Source organism: Bicyclus anynana, chromosome 7 (assembly GCF_947172395.1).
Source record: "Bicyclus anynana chromosome 7, ilBicAnyn1.1, whole genome shotgun sequence".
In the NCBI taxonomy this organism is placed as follows: domain Eukaryota; kingdom Metazoa; phylum Arthropoda; class Insecta; order Lepidoptera; family Nymphalidae; genus Bicyclus; species Bicyclus anynana.
The window spans coordinates 18,116,269-18,133,163 of record NC_069089.1 but is presented as its reverse complement, the minus strand read 5'-3'; the positions used below and the strand labels follow the sequence as shown (position 1 = coordinate 18,133,163).

The 16,895-nt window shown below is 38.1% G+C and overlaps 1 long non-coding RNA gene across 1 annotated transcript in view; it reads left to right on the top strand.

The window, feature by feature from the left end:
- The window catches only part of LOC128198260 (uncharacterized), a 60,883-nt gene extending 53,035 nt beyond the window's left edge, over nt 1-7,848 (top strand). The window contains exons 4-5 of the long non-coding RNA XR_008250987.1: nt 5,121-5,219; nt 5,465-7,848. This is a non-coding gene — a long non-coding RNA (uncharacterized LOC128198260). The remainder of the gene's footprint in view (nt 1-5,120; nt 5,220-5,464) is intronic.
- The last annotated feature ends 9,047 nt before the right edge of the window (nt 7,849-16,895 follow it).

Genomic DNA, 16,895 nt, shown 5'->3' with positions numbered 1-16,895 from the left:
TGAAGAGTATGGCGTTTGCTTAAGTTACATGCAAACAAAGCTTTTGTATAGGTATGACAATGATTAACCGGTACAGGTCAGCGCATTGTAAGGCGTGTTCTTTGTATGCCCAGCGAAGACTAAAGTGTTTTTCAGATGGCATGGGTACGGTGACAGTCGCCTGTATGACGTTTATAATACGTTCTATTAACTGTCAAGAGTGACACACACACTTTAGAGGACGCTTGCGATTTCATCAGCGTGAAATTTAGTTTTTTTTTACAAATCCTGCGGAAACAATAGATTTTCTCGAGATAAAATCTTGCCAATACAATCTATAGTATGTTGCTCAACAACTTCATCTGTCGTACAGTTACCAATACCTATCATACACATACCTAGTTACTTTATAGCCTACTTAACGTTATGATAACCTTATTTGTCTACTGCTGAACTTATATGCACAATCATGATGGAGTCTAAGGCTCCAGGTTACACCTAAAGAATTGTTATCGGAAGTCCTCCATTTACATTTATAAATGATTCCAAATTAAATATACAGCTTTGTTAATTACAAAATTACATATTTTTGATATATTTTGTTTATCCCGGTAATGTAGTCACATGAGAGGCTCTAAACAGATAAAATACTCAGTAAATTCCCCGTGTTATTTGTATGCGCCACTCAACGAAGTCAAAATATGCAAAGCGCAAGCCAAGCCCTTGACACCGGCCTACTTCAAGACTTCATTATCCCAAACAATGCCCGTTAAAAGTTGACACGCACACAACCACAACAAGTGTTTACAAACAAGTAATTAGGGTGTGTGGGGAGCTGCCACAGTGTAGATTGAACAGTTAGACAAATGTATTCTATTTGTACTAACACTAAGATTAAGCTAGTTTCTGATTTAAATTAGATAAAAGATCTCACCAAGCTGCGACACATCGTACGTAATTCCTAGCTAGAGACAAAAAGTCAATTTGCTTCCAAATACAATCAGCAGCAATATACTTCAACGATGTTTTATAACCCGACATTGTGAGATGTCAGTTTATTTTTATTTCTCTCTACCTTTAGTCTACACTAATATTATAAAAGGAAAGATTTGTATTTTTCTAAAGTAACGAATAAATTCAAAAAGGATTTAAAAAATAATTACACCAATGGAAAGTTACACTACCAGGAATTGACATAGGCTATAGTAACTATCCCCGTATTTTCACAGAAATGTGAACTACGCGGGAGAAACCAGGGAGTTCTACTAGGTTAGATAGAGTCTCACACTGTGGAGTAGTAAAATCTTGAAGACAGAATAGCTGTACAGAACAGTAGGTATAGATAACATAGAGTCGAGTGGTCTGACTGCTGCGCTGCGCTGTGTCGCGCGCGGGTCGTGAGGCGGCCGACAATGGCCGGGCTCATGTAAAATGCATAAGCTACGCTCTTCCCGTCTCCGCTACGCACAGATGTCGCGGTGAAAGCATTTTTGCGTGGCCGTGAAAACTTCCAGCCTTCTTCCAGCTGAAATATTAATACATATCATACGATTCTGCAGGTGTTCGCGCTTCTGGGGACCACCTTTTAGATACAGGTGTATAATTGTAAAATTATTTGACGTAATTCAGAGAACTTTATAAATGTAAATTGATTAATGAATCAAAAAACAGTGTAGATGTAGGATAGGGCATACGTGTTCAGGAGTGAAGACTACGTACCAGCAAACGCAGTGTAGGACGCCCTCCAGCTAGATGGTCCGACGACATTAATAAAGTGGTGGGAAGTGACTGGATGAGGAAGGCGGAGGTGTGATGGCGCGCTCTCGGAAAGGCCTTTGTCGTGCTGTGGACGGATACTGACGATGAGATAGAAGATAGGATCAAATGTACCCTGTAACCAGTGATTCCCTGCTATATTTTTCCTTACACGTGTTGTTAGTTACACAGGGATGTTTTGGATGTTCTATATAGAAGGTCTGTGACTGAAATACAGAACAGAAAATTCACAAATTAAAATCGCTCCATCCGTTCGGGAGCTATGTTGCCACAGACAGACTGACTGACTGACAGACAGACACCTTAAATTTATAACACCCGTCCTTATGCGTCGGAGGTTAATTAAGAACATAAAGAAAAGCGCCAACGCTGGGTTTTAACGTTTTTTAACTCACATGCGAATGAGGAATTACTCCATCAGGCTGTGAAATAAACTGTGCATTTCTTAGAAGAAAGAAAGCTCAGTATCTCGTACTTCGACAGGACTCGTACCTACCCAGGGCCAGGACCAGCCACTAGACTAACGATGCAGTCCCGTCAACTATTACTGTAAACAAAAAAGACAATGGCCGCCTCGTGTAGAGAAGTAATCCAGTTATCTGGCGCTTGTATCAGTGTACGACCTCATTTGCCGCGACCTTATTCCGGCCGACAAAAGTATCGCGCGCGGAGCGCATCCTAATCGCAAGGTCGATGCCCCACGACCCCTTCAGCCCACCACCCGACCCCTACCCCCCACAAATTACTAAAACTGGGAACACGTGGACAATGATCTGGATCTTATTACCTGTACTCGATTTACCTTGCGTTTTTAGTAATTACACAAATAATCTAATCAATTGATCTCACATTTTTAGGATTCTATAAGGTTAGATTTCTTATTTTTTTACCAAAATCGTCTCCAAAAACTTGGGTCTGACAATGCCTCAATTGGAGAATGTGCTATAGCACTTTTTCTTTAAAATATGACCAATTTCTTATTATCAAGTTCATTGGAGGCAATTATCTTCAAAAGGTTAAGTTTCTTGTCAGCTCTTTTAATTTGAGTCAGTCTTCTGAAACGTTTTGAAAAGTTAGGTACTTTTCAAAATTGCTGGTAAACTACCTACTACAATTTCTAATTTATAATTTTTATCTACATAGCCCAAACAAACCCCAATCTCTGCAGCCAAATATTCTAAGCAATGAAATAGCGAAACGTTAATACCATAACGAAATACATAACTGCGAATAGATAATTGTGTATACACAACCAAAGCGTTATCAAACAGACAGGCTTGATATTAGATAACACCATACTCCTGAGCCGGCCGATATCGAGATATTGCTACATCCAACGCTGACATAAGCATTGCAGCAGCTGGGAAAATTGTTCCACATTTTCAGCTGAATCGAATTTATTTACAAAACTGAATGTCATCAGCCTACCAAGCTGCATTTAGTTATAGTCGTAGTATATAGTCGTGGTATAGATATGTATGTGAAAGAACTCACGAGGGAGTGAACCTTTGACTCCGCTACCTCCTATCACCACTACCAACTCCAACGTTGCCTACTTTACCTATCTAGCATTCATCATCATCATGTCAGCCGATGGACGTCTATTGCAGGACATACGCCTTTTGTAGAGATTTCCAAACATCACGATACTGAGCCGCCTGCATCCAGCGAATCGCTTAAACCTGCGACTCGCTTAATTCGTCAGTCCACCTGGTGGCGGGTCAACCAACACTGCGCTTTCTGGTGCCGAGCCGATATTCCAGCACCTTGGAACCCCAACGACCATCGGCTCTATGTGCCCCGCCCATTGTCAACTTCGCGACACGTTGAGCTATGCGTGACTTTGATTCTTCTGTGGATCTTTTCATTTCTGATTCGATCACGCAGAGATACTCCTAGCATAACTCGTTCCATCGCCTGCTGTGTGACTCTGAGCCTTCGTATGAGTCCCAGAGTTAGCGACCAAGTATCGGAACCATAGGTCATTACTGGCAACACGCACTGTTCTAAGACTGTTATTATACCTACTTAACATGCAGCAGCATTGAGTTCCAAATCGAATAGTAATATTCAAGTGGATCCCTGTAATACTTTTTAAACATGAAATTAGTAGTTAGACTTAATATTTCTCATTCTCCTCCAAGTAAGCGAAAGGTGCAACTTTTGTGAGTAGTGTACTTTTCAACGGAGGTGATTTCTGGTAATTTTCAAATAACTTAAGCTATGAACTTTAAGTCAGCTTTAAGTTTAAGATTGTAGATCGATCCTTTTCTGGATTTGACTTGGTCGTCCAGGTCGACGGATAACAACAGCTTGTTGTTATCCGTCGACCTGGTACGGGGTAGAACAAAATTCCACTGGTGAGGACTTGTCATACCATCACCTTGGGAACCCTTTGTTCTTCAGCTGTTCGAAGTATATGTCATTGCTTTAATTCCTTAGCGGATTTCTTAATTTCAAAATCAGCCTATAACTGATATAATATTAGGTACCCAATACGATAGATAGAAATTTTCACACAAAAGGGTTTCCCGGAATTACCGAATGTAGGGCTGTAACGTTGGGCCGAGTGTACACAGCTGCCGTGTCGCGTGACGCGGAACGAATAGTAATGGCGTCACTTTCCACCGTCACGGCGTCAACGGCGGGCTTTCTTTGTGGCGGATACACTCGGCGATATCTACGTAGGGCATCTGTACTATTTGCCTAATCTATGTTTGTAGCCCAGGATCTGGTACACTCGCTGCAATTTATACACTCAATTAGCCGATTTAAATAGCCCATAATATACCTAACCTGGCTCGGTCATTCAGTAGGTACAGGTGAGAGGAGCTTAGACCCACTACGCTACTCTAATACTACGGTTATTTTTGTTTTACGCCACCTGCAGCTGATGTCTTTAAGTTTTCCTAAACCGAAGGTTGTCTGGAATAAATCGCTACTTAGCAATAAGGCCGCCTTTTGTATACTGATCTCTTCTTATTATGTTTTTATTTCACTTGTATTTATCTTGTGGTGTGCAAATAAAGTATATCTATCTATCTATCTATCTTTATCTATCTAATGCAGATTGACGCGATTATTCTGACACACTATCAGATATTTTTGATCATATTAATCAGGAGTTAGAAGACCATAACAAACAGATAGCACAAAATAGTACTGACCGGCCATTTGGGATATTGTTAGATAATGTTATGTTCACTATTAATAACTGATATTTTTGATAATACCTATATAAAACAGCTTGCCGGATCTACTTAGCAGAATCTGCCCACCGAACCGGTAGAGTCTTGACGTTTCAAAAGTGCTTGTAAACTAAACTAACTTGAACAAAAGTTATAATAATGGTATTTATGTTCCAGATCCATGGGCTATCCTGCATCCAGCATTGGCAGTACCAGAAGCTCTCAATTAAAAGCCTTGGACAAAAGAATGTACCTATCGTCTCAAGGATATACCTAGTTAGTAGCTTTAATCTCGCTTTTTAATCACACAATAATACTGACAACTATGTATAACAGAACCAATTTAATTCTACTAACCATAATTAAACTTATTTTATTACTTAAACATAAACCAAAACTATTTTATGACTTCCTTTCCTCAGACTTAGACTTTCCAATTACCAATACGAAGTATAGTAAATCACATAAACAAAAACACAATGGAAAATAACGACATAGTAATACTTATGCTTTTGTTACAGAATAAGTGCACAACTTCAAGATACAATTCATCATCCTCGGAACAGCAAAAACTCACCAACGAAGAGACAGTTCACCAATGATGGCTTATCAAGCTCTCCGGGTTGTTGCACAAGAGATTCAGAACCTGAGATTCAGAAATCCTCATTTCCATTTAAAATTTAAAATTAAAATTAAGAGTTATTAAAAAAACTCTAGTAGATGCAGAAGAAATCTTAGAGCCAGATTGGAACTCTAAGGTCCATCTTACCATTTCCCCACGACAAAGTAAAGTGATTCAGAATAGCGAAAATCAACTGACTTTTTCTATTGATTACTTTTCTGACTCAGTTATGTAATACATGGTATGAGGTTTTGGACGATTTTCTAATTTTCAAATAGGCTCATTTATAGGTAATCTAACGATTTAAAGTTCCGATAAAACGCCGCGTATCGGCGTCAGAAATATGAGTAGGTATAATAAGGTTGTACCATTAGGTGAAGTAGCCAAATGTCAGCAGAGAGAAGTTGAAAGGCCGAACGGAGACGTTCGAACGCGTCTCCAGGAGACCGCGACAGCGTGTCAACGTCTCAGTCTCCGAACGTCTCAATGAGTGCGCCTAAGCGTATCACACACGGCGCGGATGCAGATCAATTAGCATTTCCTCAAACGTGGCACGTTTACACGCCGGAACAAAATCGCTAAAACTTAAGGGGCGACGACACCGCGCTCCGAACGCTCCAAATGTATTCAAATATATGCGCGATTAATTCAGCCGGCATAGCCAACGGGACGGTGTTAGTAGTGGCAGCCAATCTCACTTTCTACGCGGATCGATGGGGCCGTGACCTTCGCAATGCCTCTTATTTGCTTCTGGATACCTTTTTTTGGGTGTCCCAGACCAGTTTTGGGGTGATTTTGGACAGGAAACTGCGTAACTTCGACCAAAAGTCGCCTCAAGGAGCAGAGTTTCACAATTGTCGGGCGATATGACGTTTTCTTACAACTTCATGGAATAACTGAATCTTGATATTTTTGAAACTTTCTTTTTTTTGATGAATAACAGTAGCTATAACATTCGCAAGTAGAAATTTGAAAACTTAGAAAAATTTGGGAAAAATTGTTTTCTTACAATCGTCTCTGGATTAATAGTTTAGACTTTGATAATATTTCTTATTTGAATATATTTGAACAAAACAAAATACCCATAATTCACTAGGTAGACAGATTTAGGCCATGATCTTCTGTTCTGGGCTATGTTTTTTGACATCGCATGATATTCTATACATTTTACCTAATATTAGAAAATTCAAGTAGGTACCTAGTTTAAAACAAAACTTAAGCTCAATTGAAATTTCTAATAAGTTAATATTATAAGGATTATGACTTTAATTTTTTGACTTTTAACTTTAATTTGGTCTTTATAAGCAAGAAATTTAAGAATGAAAATATGTCCTCTACCTATCTAACCGTCTCTAAATTTACTTTTTATTGGAACCCTTATTTTTAATTAATTTTCTTCATCTGAAATGAACATATACCCTGATAGTTTGCAAGTTGAGGTATCAATTTATCGAAATGACATTTATAAGCTAGAACAGCAAATCAGTTCCACTAACTGGATATAAAAATGAGAAATTCGAGATATTAGGTAAGTACATCAAATGTTCTCCAACAAAAGAGCGATGCACAAAAATCCAAATCGCATCAGTCCGTACCCCGCTTTATTACAGCTAAAAGCGTTACAGGCAAAGGTTCGCGCTCAAAGAGAGCGCCCTTGTAAAATTCCTTTTCAGTCTCGGAGGAATTCAAGACTCGAGTACACGTACAAGTGGTACACATAAAAATAGATAGTCTGTGGGGCGTAGGTGGCGCGCGCGTGTGCGTGCGACGTGACGCGCTTTGCGCCTGTGTGCGTGGAATGCGGTGCACGGGAGTCGCTGTAGCGCGACCGAGGAGTCGAGACATTTTGTGACGTCACCTGATTAATTTAAACAAACAATTTTTGTTTATAAGAATACCAACGGACGCCCGTGACTTGGTCTGCGTGAAACCCTACCCCTACCCTAAGTATTCTTTGTTCTTCTCCTGGGTCTAAGCTACTTAACCAACAATTTTCAGCCAATCTAGTTTAGCCGTTCTTGCCTTATAAATAGTGTAACCACCACGACTTTTTTTATATGTAACTATAAGTTTATACTTATTGAAAGAGTAAAGTCGATTTAGTTAGGTATACTTTTAAATTTTGTGATTGCCTGTATGGATATATTTTCTTACAAACCAAAATTGTTATTGTTAACAATTACCATCTGTAACATGTTTGAGATAGTTTCATTTGTTTCTTTGTAATGGAATATTATCATAATATGTATTTTATTTATTTATAGTAAATAATAAACAAGTGTCTTCTGTTAGTTTTATTTAACAAAGGTCAAAAATTATATTTACACCTACTACAATACATACACGCTTACCTATAGATGAGACTCAATTATCTAATAAGACCTAATGAGAATGTAATATACCTGATATTTCTAAAATTAACTACATATATTTTATCAGAAATAAGCCTACAAGAAAATACCTATAAGAAATAATCTATTATCCTACTATTACTTATCAAATAAAAAGAGAAAACACTTAGAAAATAAAACTAAATAGGAAAATATTAGATATTACCCAGTGTTGAAATTGATATTTTTATAATTCTTTTGTTTAAAATTATTATAAGAAGACCCTATCAGAACATCTTTTATTGAGTTAAGGATTCTATTACTTGACAAAAGGAGAAAATTCGTAAATATTTTATTTAGCTTAGTGCCAATCAAGTATTCTTATCAATTTCCTATGTCAGTATCCTCACAGCTCGGTCGCGGTACACACACCCACACACAAACAATGCTACGTGCCGTCGTCTTGGCAACGGCACGCATGCGTGGCGCCGCCCACCGCCCTCCCGCGGCCCCCCGCGCCCGCCGCCCGCGCGCTCCGTGCCAAGAGCACCGACGACGCGAATCTATCCTGTATGATTGGTCATTGAATCAGCTCTACAATACCGTCGCAGGCTTTTTTCAAGCGCCGTGCGACATCGGCCTTAATTGACGGCCATCATTAAATGATTATTTCGGGCTTTTTTTGTTTTAATCGATCGCTCATTGATTGGTGCAGTGAACAGTCATATCTCATTACAAGTTGATTCTTCACCTACATAATACACCTATACTTATAGGTAAGTTGTTTTTACCTGGCACTTAAGTAAACACATGCTTCTAGTGTAAGGTCTATGAAGCGTAAGACTAGATGTTATAACTCGTGCGCATTAAATTGACACCTGGATACCAAACGCAGCAAAACAAACAGTACAAACTACAAACATCATTCGAGCCACGTGTCAAGTTTATTTGCACGAGCTGTACAGAGAAGTAACACTAAATAACGTCTTACTTATTCATAGACAAAAATTTAGCAAAATGTATTGAGGTCCAGGTAAAAATTATTCATACAAACAAACCTTTATATTTATAAACACTTAAAAGCCGCAAGTACCAAATAGATTTTGCGAACTAGTTACTCTAAATCAGGTAGGTATGTGTGGCCATTCATATTTTGAGTTAAAAGTTCGGATACTCAGTAATACTCACCTATCCAACTTTTGTACTAATTTTTCAAGAAACGAAGTCTTATGTTCTCTTAACGATTCATTGTTGAAGAAGAAAAGCCAATTAATTTTCACAATTACAAAAGAACGAATACTTAATAAAAATTAGGTGTTAATTGTTTAATTATCTACTTATATATTTAAAATAGATACAAATGTAGGTACAAAAAGTCACTAGATAGAGGATACCTACTTTTAAAACAGTAGGTACCTACATAAATATTATCATAAATTGAAAGACTTACAGTCGAGCCTCTTATCTCATAAGAAAACTAAACATGGAGTGTAGACCTACCTCACAGCTTCAGTACGGGTTGGTGAGTCGTAAAAAGCTCTCAAGTTTCCAAATTTAGGCTCAGTGTAAGTTTGGCACTGTACAAAAACCAACAAATCTGATTTAATAAGTTACAGTAATCTCGGAAATACAGTTATTTTACATAATATGCAACAGTTCACCTCGCGTTTCAAGGCTACACATAAATTATAACTTTTCTCGTAAATTTTCTCAACAATTCCACCATAATAAATAAATGCTTTTACAAACTGTATGTGTTTTACTCCACTATATTCCATAACCGCATTTACGAAACACTGCTAAGTACAATAATGGACTTTTGAACAACACGAGATATCTATAACATAGTACCAGGAGAGCATGGCAGCATGCGGGTCGCGCGGGTGCGAGCGGGACGGCGGCGCACGCACACGCGCGCGCCCGGGAAAGCCTCACGCACACAGAGGCGCGGAGGAAATGGAATGTAGGTATCCGCCGTCAGTTGCTAACGATTGAATGTACGGTATGATTTCATCCCTCGACTATTATGTGGAAGGGTTCCAGTGATTTTCCATTTACTTGCTCGATAATGGGAAATATTAATTGTAAAGGGCTGAAGGGCTGATTATTATTTGTGTAAGGTGGATAGGTATTAAGGGGAAATGTTTAGTTTAGAAAATTTGTTTTATCTGAATAGATAAGTTATTACCCAAGCCTGTTAAATTTACGCACTATAAAAATTATACCCAACAATAAAAGTACCTAATTAGATAGTAGGTACCTACCTACTAATAGTATAGCTTTGGTAAAGTTAATTTTATCAAAATCGGCACTGCACACTCTAAAATGAAGTTTATTCTAAATTTGGCGCAAGCCAAGTCGATATAATTTATATTTATGTATTTAAAAGTTCACATTAATTATATGAGTCATTGTGTCATTATTAATCCTTGTTCTATATAAGTACCCACCTATATTTATAGGTATTCTATCTACAAGAGAATATTAATATTTTTGTATTCTTGAATTCTAAATATCTGGCTATATTATTTATACATTTATACTTTAGATCAATTTATTTGATCTAACTGGACTTTAAAAATGTTGGGAAAGGACAGTGTTTCATGTTTTCTTTAGTCATATTTAGTTCAAAATCTCATTGTACAAACTTCACTTTTTTAATGATAATCATTATGCAGGCATTCATAACAAAAAGCAATAAGTAACGCTTCTTCGCAAAGATTAATACAAATTAGGAAACACCTCTCAACGACCGTATGCAAATCAATTGGAACCTTTGTTCAAGACTGTTTAGTCTGGCTTTAAAGAGTTTAAGGTCATCGCCCTGCTACCTAACAAAATAACGTTGTTCCCGTAACATATGAAAAGTTTCTACCACACACGGTCTCGTCTAGTAGGATAATAATTTCACTTCCAAATCGTACCGCAGCCGTACTGCGCCGCGTGATGGCGTATAAAATAAACACCAAACTTTTATTAAAATGTCTACGCGTCTCCGTTACGTGGTCTGCGTGAAAACGACGTGTAAAAACATCCAAATTCGGTACGACTGGCGCCATCTCTCGGCGAGTAGCTGAATTACCAAGCGCGTGGTTCGTTTCGCGGTTTACATAAATTATTAAAAAACCACAAAAATAAATCCCTAAATTAATGAACTTTTATTGAATATTCGCACTCGTAATGACATAACGAGTAACAAAAACCGGGAGCTTTACAGCAGGCGTAGGAAATAAATTCAAATGACCTTGCTTCATTAATGCAACCACATAAATTATACATGAGGCAGGAACATTATCATTGTAGAACGATGAAGTTTCAACTGGTTTTTCACAGCGCTTACTATTGTAATGATTGCGGGATCTGACTTAACACTCAACACTTGGCGTTTACTTTTTTAATTGTTTTTTCAACGTTATGGTGTATGACGTCACTCGGCTAGTTATGTTAAAAGGTTAACAATAATTAAAACGTTTTTGTTCTCGTTGCAGTTCAATTAAAGTAATTTAACTATTATTATACTTAATACAATGGAATTTTATTTTTTTATTAATTAAATATTATATTGTTTTTTTTAGTTCTTATTTGTCGGACTTCGCGTGTAGTTCTTACTCGTGGCTCATGAGTTATTTTTATAATATTCTAAGATTTAATTTTTTGTATTGAATTACCTACACTTATGTAAGTTACCTACCTACAATAAAAAAATATTATTAAATATATTATATTTTTTAATTAGCAGTGTTAATCTAGCTACATATATTGGTAGGTACCTATATATAATATGTCATGTTTATAGGTAATACATATACCTATCCAATAATAAAACAAAGGGAATGCAGGTATAACCCCGTATAAAAGTTTTTGACGACCTCCGTGGCGCAGTGGTATGCGCGGTGGATTGACAAGACGGAGGTCCTGGGTTCGATCCCCGGCTACGGTATCGTGTAAAAAACCGAAAAGGGATGTTGATTTTCATCATCCTCCTAACAAGTTAGCCCGCTTCCATCTTAGACTGCATCATCACTTACCATCAGGTGAGATTGTAGCTTGAAAAGAATAATAAAAAAAAAAGTAAGTATCGTAATCCCTCTCATTATGAGAGGGATTACGATACTTACTTTTAAATACTTATAAATGGTTCTATGTGTTTCGTGTTTTAAGTGATTTTTCTTTAAGTCTGGGTGTCTGATGCTTAGACCCGTTGGTTTTAGCGTCAAAAAATTAATTGAATGATTCTTCAGAATGAACTTCCTCAAAAAGCCGAATTCATCGCGCACGAAGTCACGTATTTCCACTAGTTCACGGTTCACGGTATCCGTACATACAAAGGGTAAATATACACGTGGCTACCGATAACACCACCAACTACGACAAAATACATAAAGCGACATTTTTAATACCACTAATTTGTACACGACGAACTAATTCAGCGTCTATTACCAAAGCAAAAAGTTTTGTATCGCATGCGACACTGTACTAGTTAGCTACCACCATAATTGCCCCATGTTTTACCCCATAATGGTTTTCGGCTAATGACAAACGGAATAAGGTATTATTTTTTCGGTAATTATTTAATTTTACGCTTGTTTTTGTTACATTTGTTGTATTTGTAGTTATGCATGAAGTAGATGTAAGATATTTACTTATTGTTTAATCTAGGGTCGAATCACCATTTTTCAAACCAATTTTCTTGCGTTTTACAACTTACGAATAACAGCCGTGCCTTAGAATGATTGTAAAGCCTGCTCTATATCGGATTATCATCATTATCACCATTGGTATTGAATATCTATAGTGTTATCTATTATAAATTGCACTACAGTTTCTCAGCTGGAGTACCGAGCTGAGGCAGCGCTCCATTCAGCTGAATGTCTTCATATTATATAACTCATAAGAATCAAACATCAAAATCAAAAATCATTTAGGTATTTCAAGTAGGTTCAGTTTACTAGCACTTTTGATACGTCAGTTGACTATTTGTAAAGATTCTACCGCCGGTTCGGAAGGCTGGTTCTGCTAAGAAGGAACCGGCAAGTTGTTTTTTTTTTAAATCATACAGTATTTTAATTTACAATTGATGACAACATTACAATTTCTTATAGTTTTACTTCCAATGTGAAGGTGAAAGCAAATCCAATGGCCTCCAAGCGCCTTTAGTATAGACAGGCTAACTAACATGTAAATCCTCAAGTAATTTAAGTATCATTAAATAGTTTGTAAGCTCTGCAAGTAGTAATTTATAATTTCTTCTTTATACTGGCTGAATAGGATTTTTGATATTTAATTTGTGATCACAAAAGTAAAACAAAATTTTATAGGAATTAAAGTTTTCAGCAAGCAGTTGATCAGTGGTAGAATTACTCGTATGTTAAAAGGTTTTAAGCCTTGCAAAACAGACGTCGTACAGCCAGGTATACCTATGTCGGTAGCTAAAGTACCCAGGTACCATTGTGTCAGAATGAGCCCCACATAAGTATGTTAGTGCCGCGGCGCCGTCTGCCACCGGTTCATTTCACGCATCGCGGTGCCAACAAATCGCTCACACACACATTACCTACCTAGTACATATTGTATGTATGTATACCTATGCGTAAACCTTTCCCTTACCTTAACAATATGTGCATTAAGCTGTAGCGTAACCTGGAAAGCTATTTTAAACTAAAAAGGTTTCTCTGTTTGTTACGAAATAACATTAAACCAATACTTAGAAGTATTAGTTGCATTCGGGAAACTTCACCACATCTTTTCGTCCGAAATTCCTCAGTGCCTGAAGACAAAAGTCTTCGAACAGTGCGTGTTGCCAGATGACCTATGGTTCTGAGACTTGGTCTCTAACTATGGGCCTCTTATCAAGGCTGAGAGTCACACAGCGAGCGATAGAACGAGCTGTGCTAGGAGTATCTCTGCGTGATCGAATCAGAAATGAGGAGATCCGCAGAAGAACCAAAGTCACCGACATAGCTCAACGAGTTGCGAAGCTGAAGTGGCAATGGGCGGGGCACATAGTTCGAAGAGCCGATGGACATTGGGGTCCCAAGGTGCTGGAATGGCGACCCCACACTAGGAAGCGCAGTGTTGGTCGATCAGGTGGACTGACGACATCAGGCGAGTCGCAAGGATTCGCTGGATTCGCAAGCCTGTGTCCTGCAGTGGACGTCCATAGGCTGACATGATGATGATGATAACGATGATGAACCTATATAAATATACGAGGTTAATCAACTTTTTTTACTTTTGAGAGTAATTTGTAATAAAACCAAGCAACGTAAACATATAGTCAAGTTACGTACAGCTACACTGCACCGTCAGAAGTCAGAGCGCTGCGCGCCCCCGTCGCCACACGGCGTCACCGCGCGCGCACCCACCGTGAAATGAACCACAATAACCGCCTCCTGCACACACGCATGTGTGTTGACAATATAGGTTTATATGGGAAATCGTATAGCGAAACAAAAAGTACCTTGGACGATTCAAGGAGTTTTGAAACCTACCTTGTTACCTCTCAAAGCCACCACGGTCTAAACGTGGTTGCCAAGATCATAGGCTAATAGAAACATCTTTTAGATAAATGACCAATATCCCATCACTTCAACTAGTCAGGAAAGACTGTTAGAAGTGGGTATGACAATAGTCCAGCGGACTCGAAACACCTTTCGATGATGCCGGCGCCTTTCCCGTTGAGCAATTGAGGCTTAACTGTCAGAGATATAAATAATAATCAAAGGCATCAAAATCACATACCCACCAAATAAGCCTTCATCATCATCATCATCATCATCATCATCACCATCATATCAGCCGATGAACGTCCACTGCAGGACATAGGCCTTTTGTAGGGACTTCCAAACATCACGATACTGAGCCATCTGCATCCAGCAAATACCTGCGACTCGCTTGATGTCGTCAGTCCATCTGGTGGGTGGTCGACCAACACTGCGCTTTCTAATGCGGGGTCGCCGTTCCAGCACCTTGGGATCCCAACGGCCATCGGCTCTTCGAACTATGTGCCCCGCCAACTGCCGCTTCAGCTTCGCGACACGTTGAGCTATGTCGGTGACTTTGATTCTTCTGCGGATCTCCTCATTTCTGATTCGATCACGCAGAGATACTCCTAGCATAACTCGTTCCATCTCCCGCTGTGTGACTCCGAGTTTTTAGAAAGAAGCCTTAATTACTTACAGTTCGAAACTGATATTCTATAACAGTATTTAATAAAACTTACAGATTCTCGGCGACTTAACTGTTCCTACAGCCGCACCCTGGTTGAAGTTTCAATTAATAAAGTCCAATTATACTGAACACATAAACAATTATACGGGTTTTAATTCCATCAAATAGTCGGCTCCCGAAATATGAGTGATACGTATACGAATATAGGTAAATCCGGGTGTCGGTGAATACAATTAAGCGGGGCCCAATCCGGGAATTATGAATTCCCTGGGAAAGGCGACAGGTGGCGCGGTAAGCGCTCGGCTCGCCGCCACAGAGTATGCTGACGGGAAAGGTTTTACGGGATTTTCTATTGTCTATTATATTAGTTACATTGTTTTTTTATTTATGGGTATTTTTTATTTATGTTTATGTTTGATTTCCTCCCACAACTGGAAAGTATCTATTTGTGTGATGAACAGAGGTGTTTTCTATAGTTGTGGTGGCTTACCTATTTATGTGGTTTAAAATAGTGTATGTTTTGTCGAATTTGGCTAGCGTTAATAATACGAACTTAGCTTTTTATATTTTTTTTTATTCTTGTGTTATAGTCGCTTTTCTTTTTTCTTTTAAATTGCATGGAAATAAACCCATCGTGGTAGTTTCATAAGATTGTGCAGAGCCTTGCATGTATTTTTGAAATGTAATTAGCTATGTAACTAATAACTGTACCTACTGTAAAAACCACTTGTGGGCCTAATAAATAAATAAATAAAATGTCACTTTAATTCGTCGATTGTTCGCAGGGAATAGCAAAATAAAAGTAACCTAATAATAAAAGGTACCTACTCGATCTACTATATCAACTACTGAAATATCTCAAATGAGAAACTTTGCCTGATCCAAACTGATTGCGGTAATCTAAATAGATATAGCTTTTCAATTTTTTTTATATTGATATACAAAATAGTGTTACAGGTTATTATTGAGGTACAAAATTAGCATCCTCATAAACTTGACGTTTTTGTTAGACAACAAGTTTTGTTTTTGTCAAACTTATTCACTGCTATATTCTGCAAATTATTATTAAATTAAATTTTCGACAAACTAAATGTTCGAGATTCATTACTCTATGCGCCAGACAGAATGACCTCCCTGTGTATTATAAACCCGTACATTGTAGGTACCTACCTACCTACAGCTAGTTACGGAGCAGATATCACGGCGCGAGTACCTGCCTCATATCGATTTGTCTACAAAACGTCATAATATCACACTCGTAGGTATCTCGTTCATCTCAGCCTCTGGCATATTCTTAATTTTTTAATTTTTTTTAAAAACTAAAGTGTGTCCGTCCATATTCCTACAAAGGCAGGTAGGAACGTTGAATCATCTGATTATCTCAACTTTCCAAGTAAACATTGCCTTAACAAAATGCTGTTTTCCTTGGGACAATAATAATAGCATGTCCCTAATTGTCCCATTTATTTTAAAATTTAACAGTAGGTAGTGATCAATCTTCCGAACTGCAATAATATTACTAATGAACAGAATTAACTTTTCAAATGCGTTTAAAAAAGATAACATATAGGTACTTCATCATTATCAACCCATATTCGGCTTAATGCTGAGCTCGAGTGCGGATTAGCAGACTTCACACACGCATAGAATTAAAAAAAATATCTGGTATGCAGGTTTCCTCACGATGCACACAACTGAAAAGTTGGAGGTGCATGCTCCAGACCGAATTCGAACCCACACCCTCCGGAATCGGAGGCAAAGGTTTTATCCACTGGGCTATCGCGCCTCACTTAGCACTTTGGACTCTGACATATACCTACTTATTCTTCA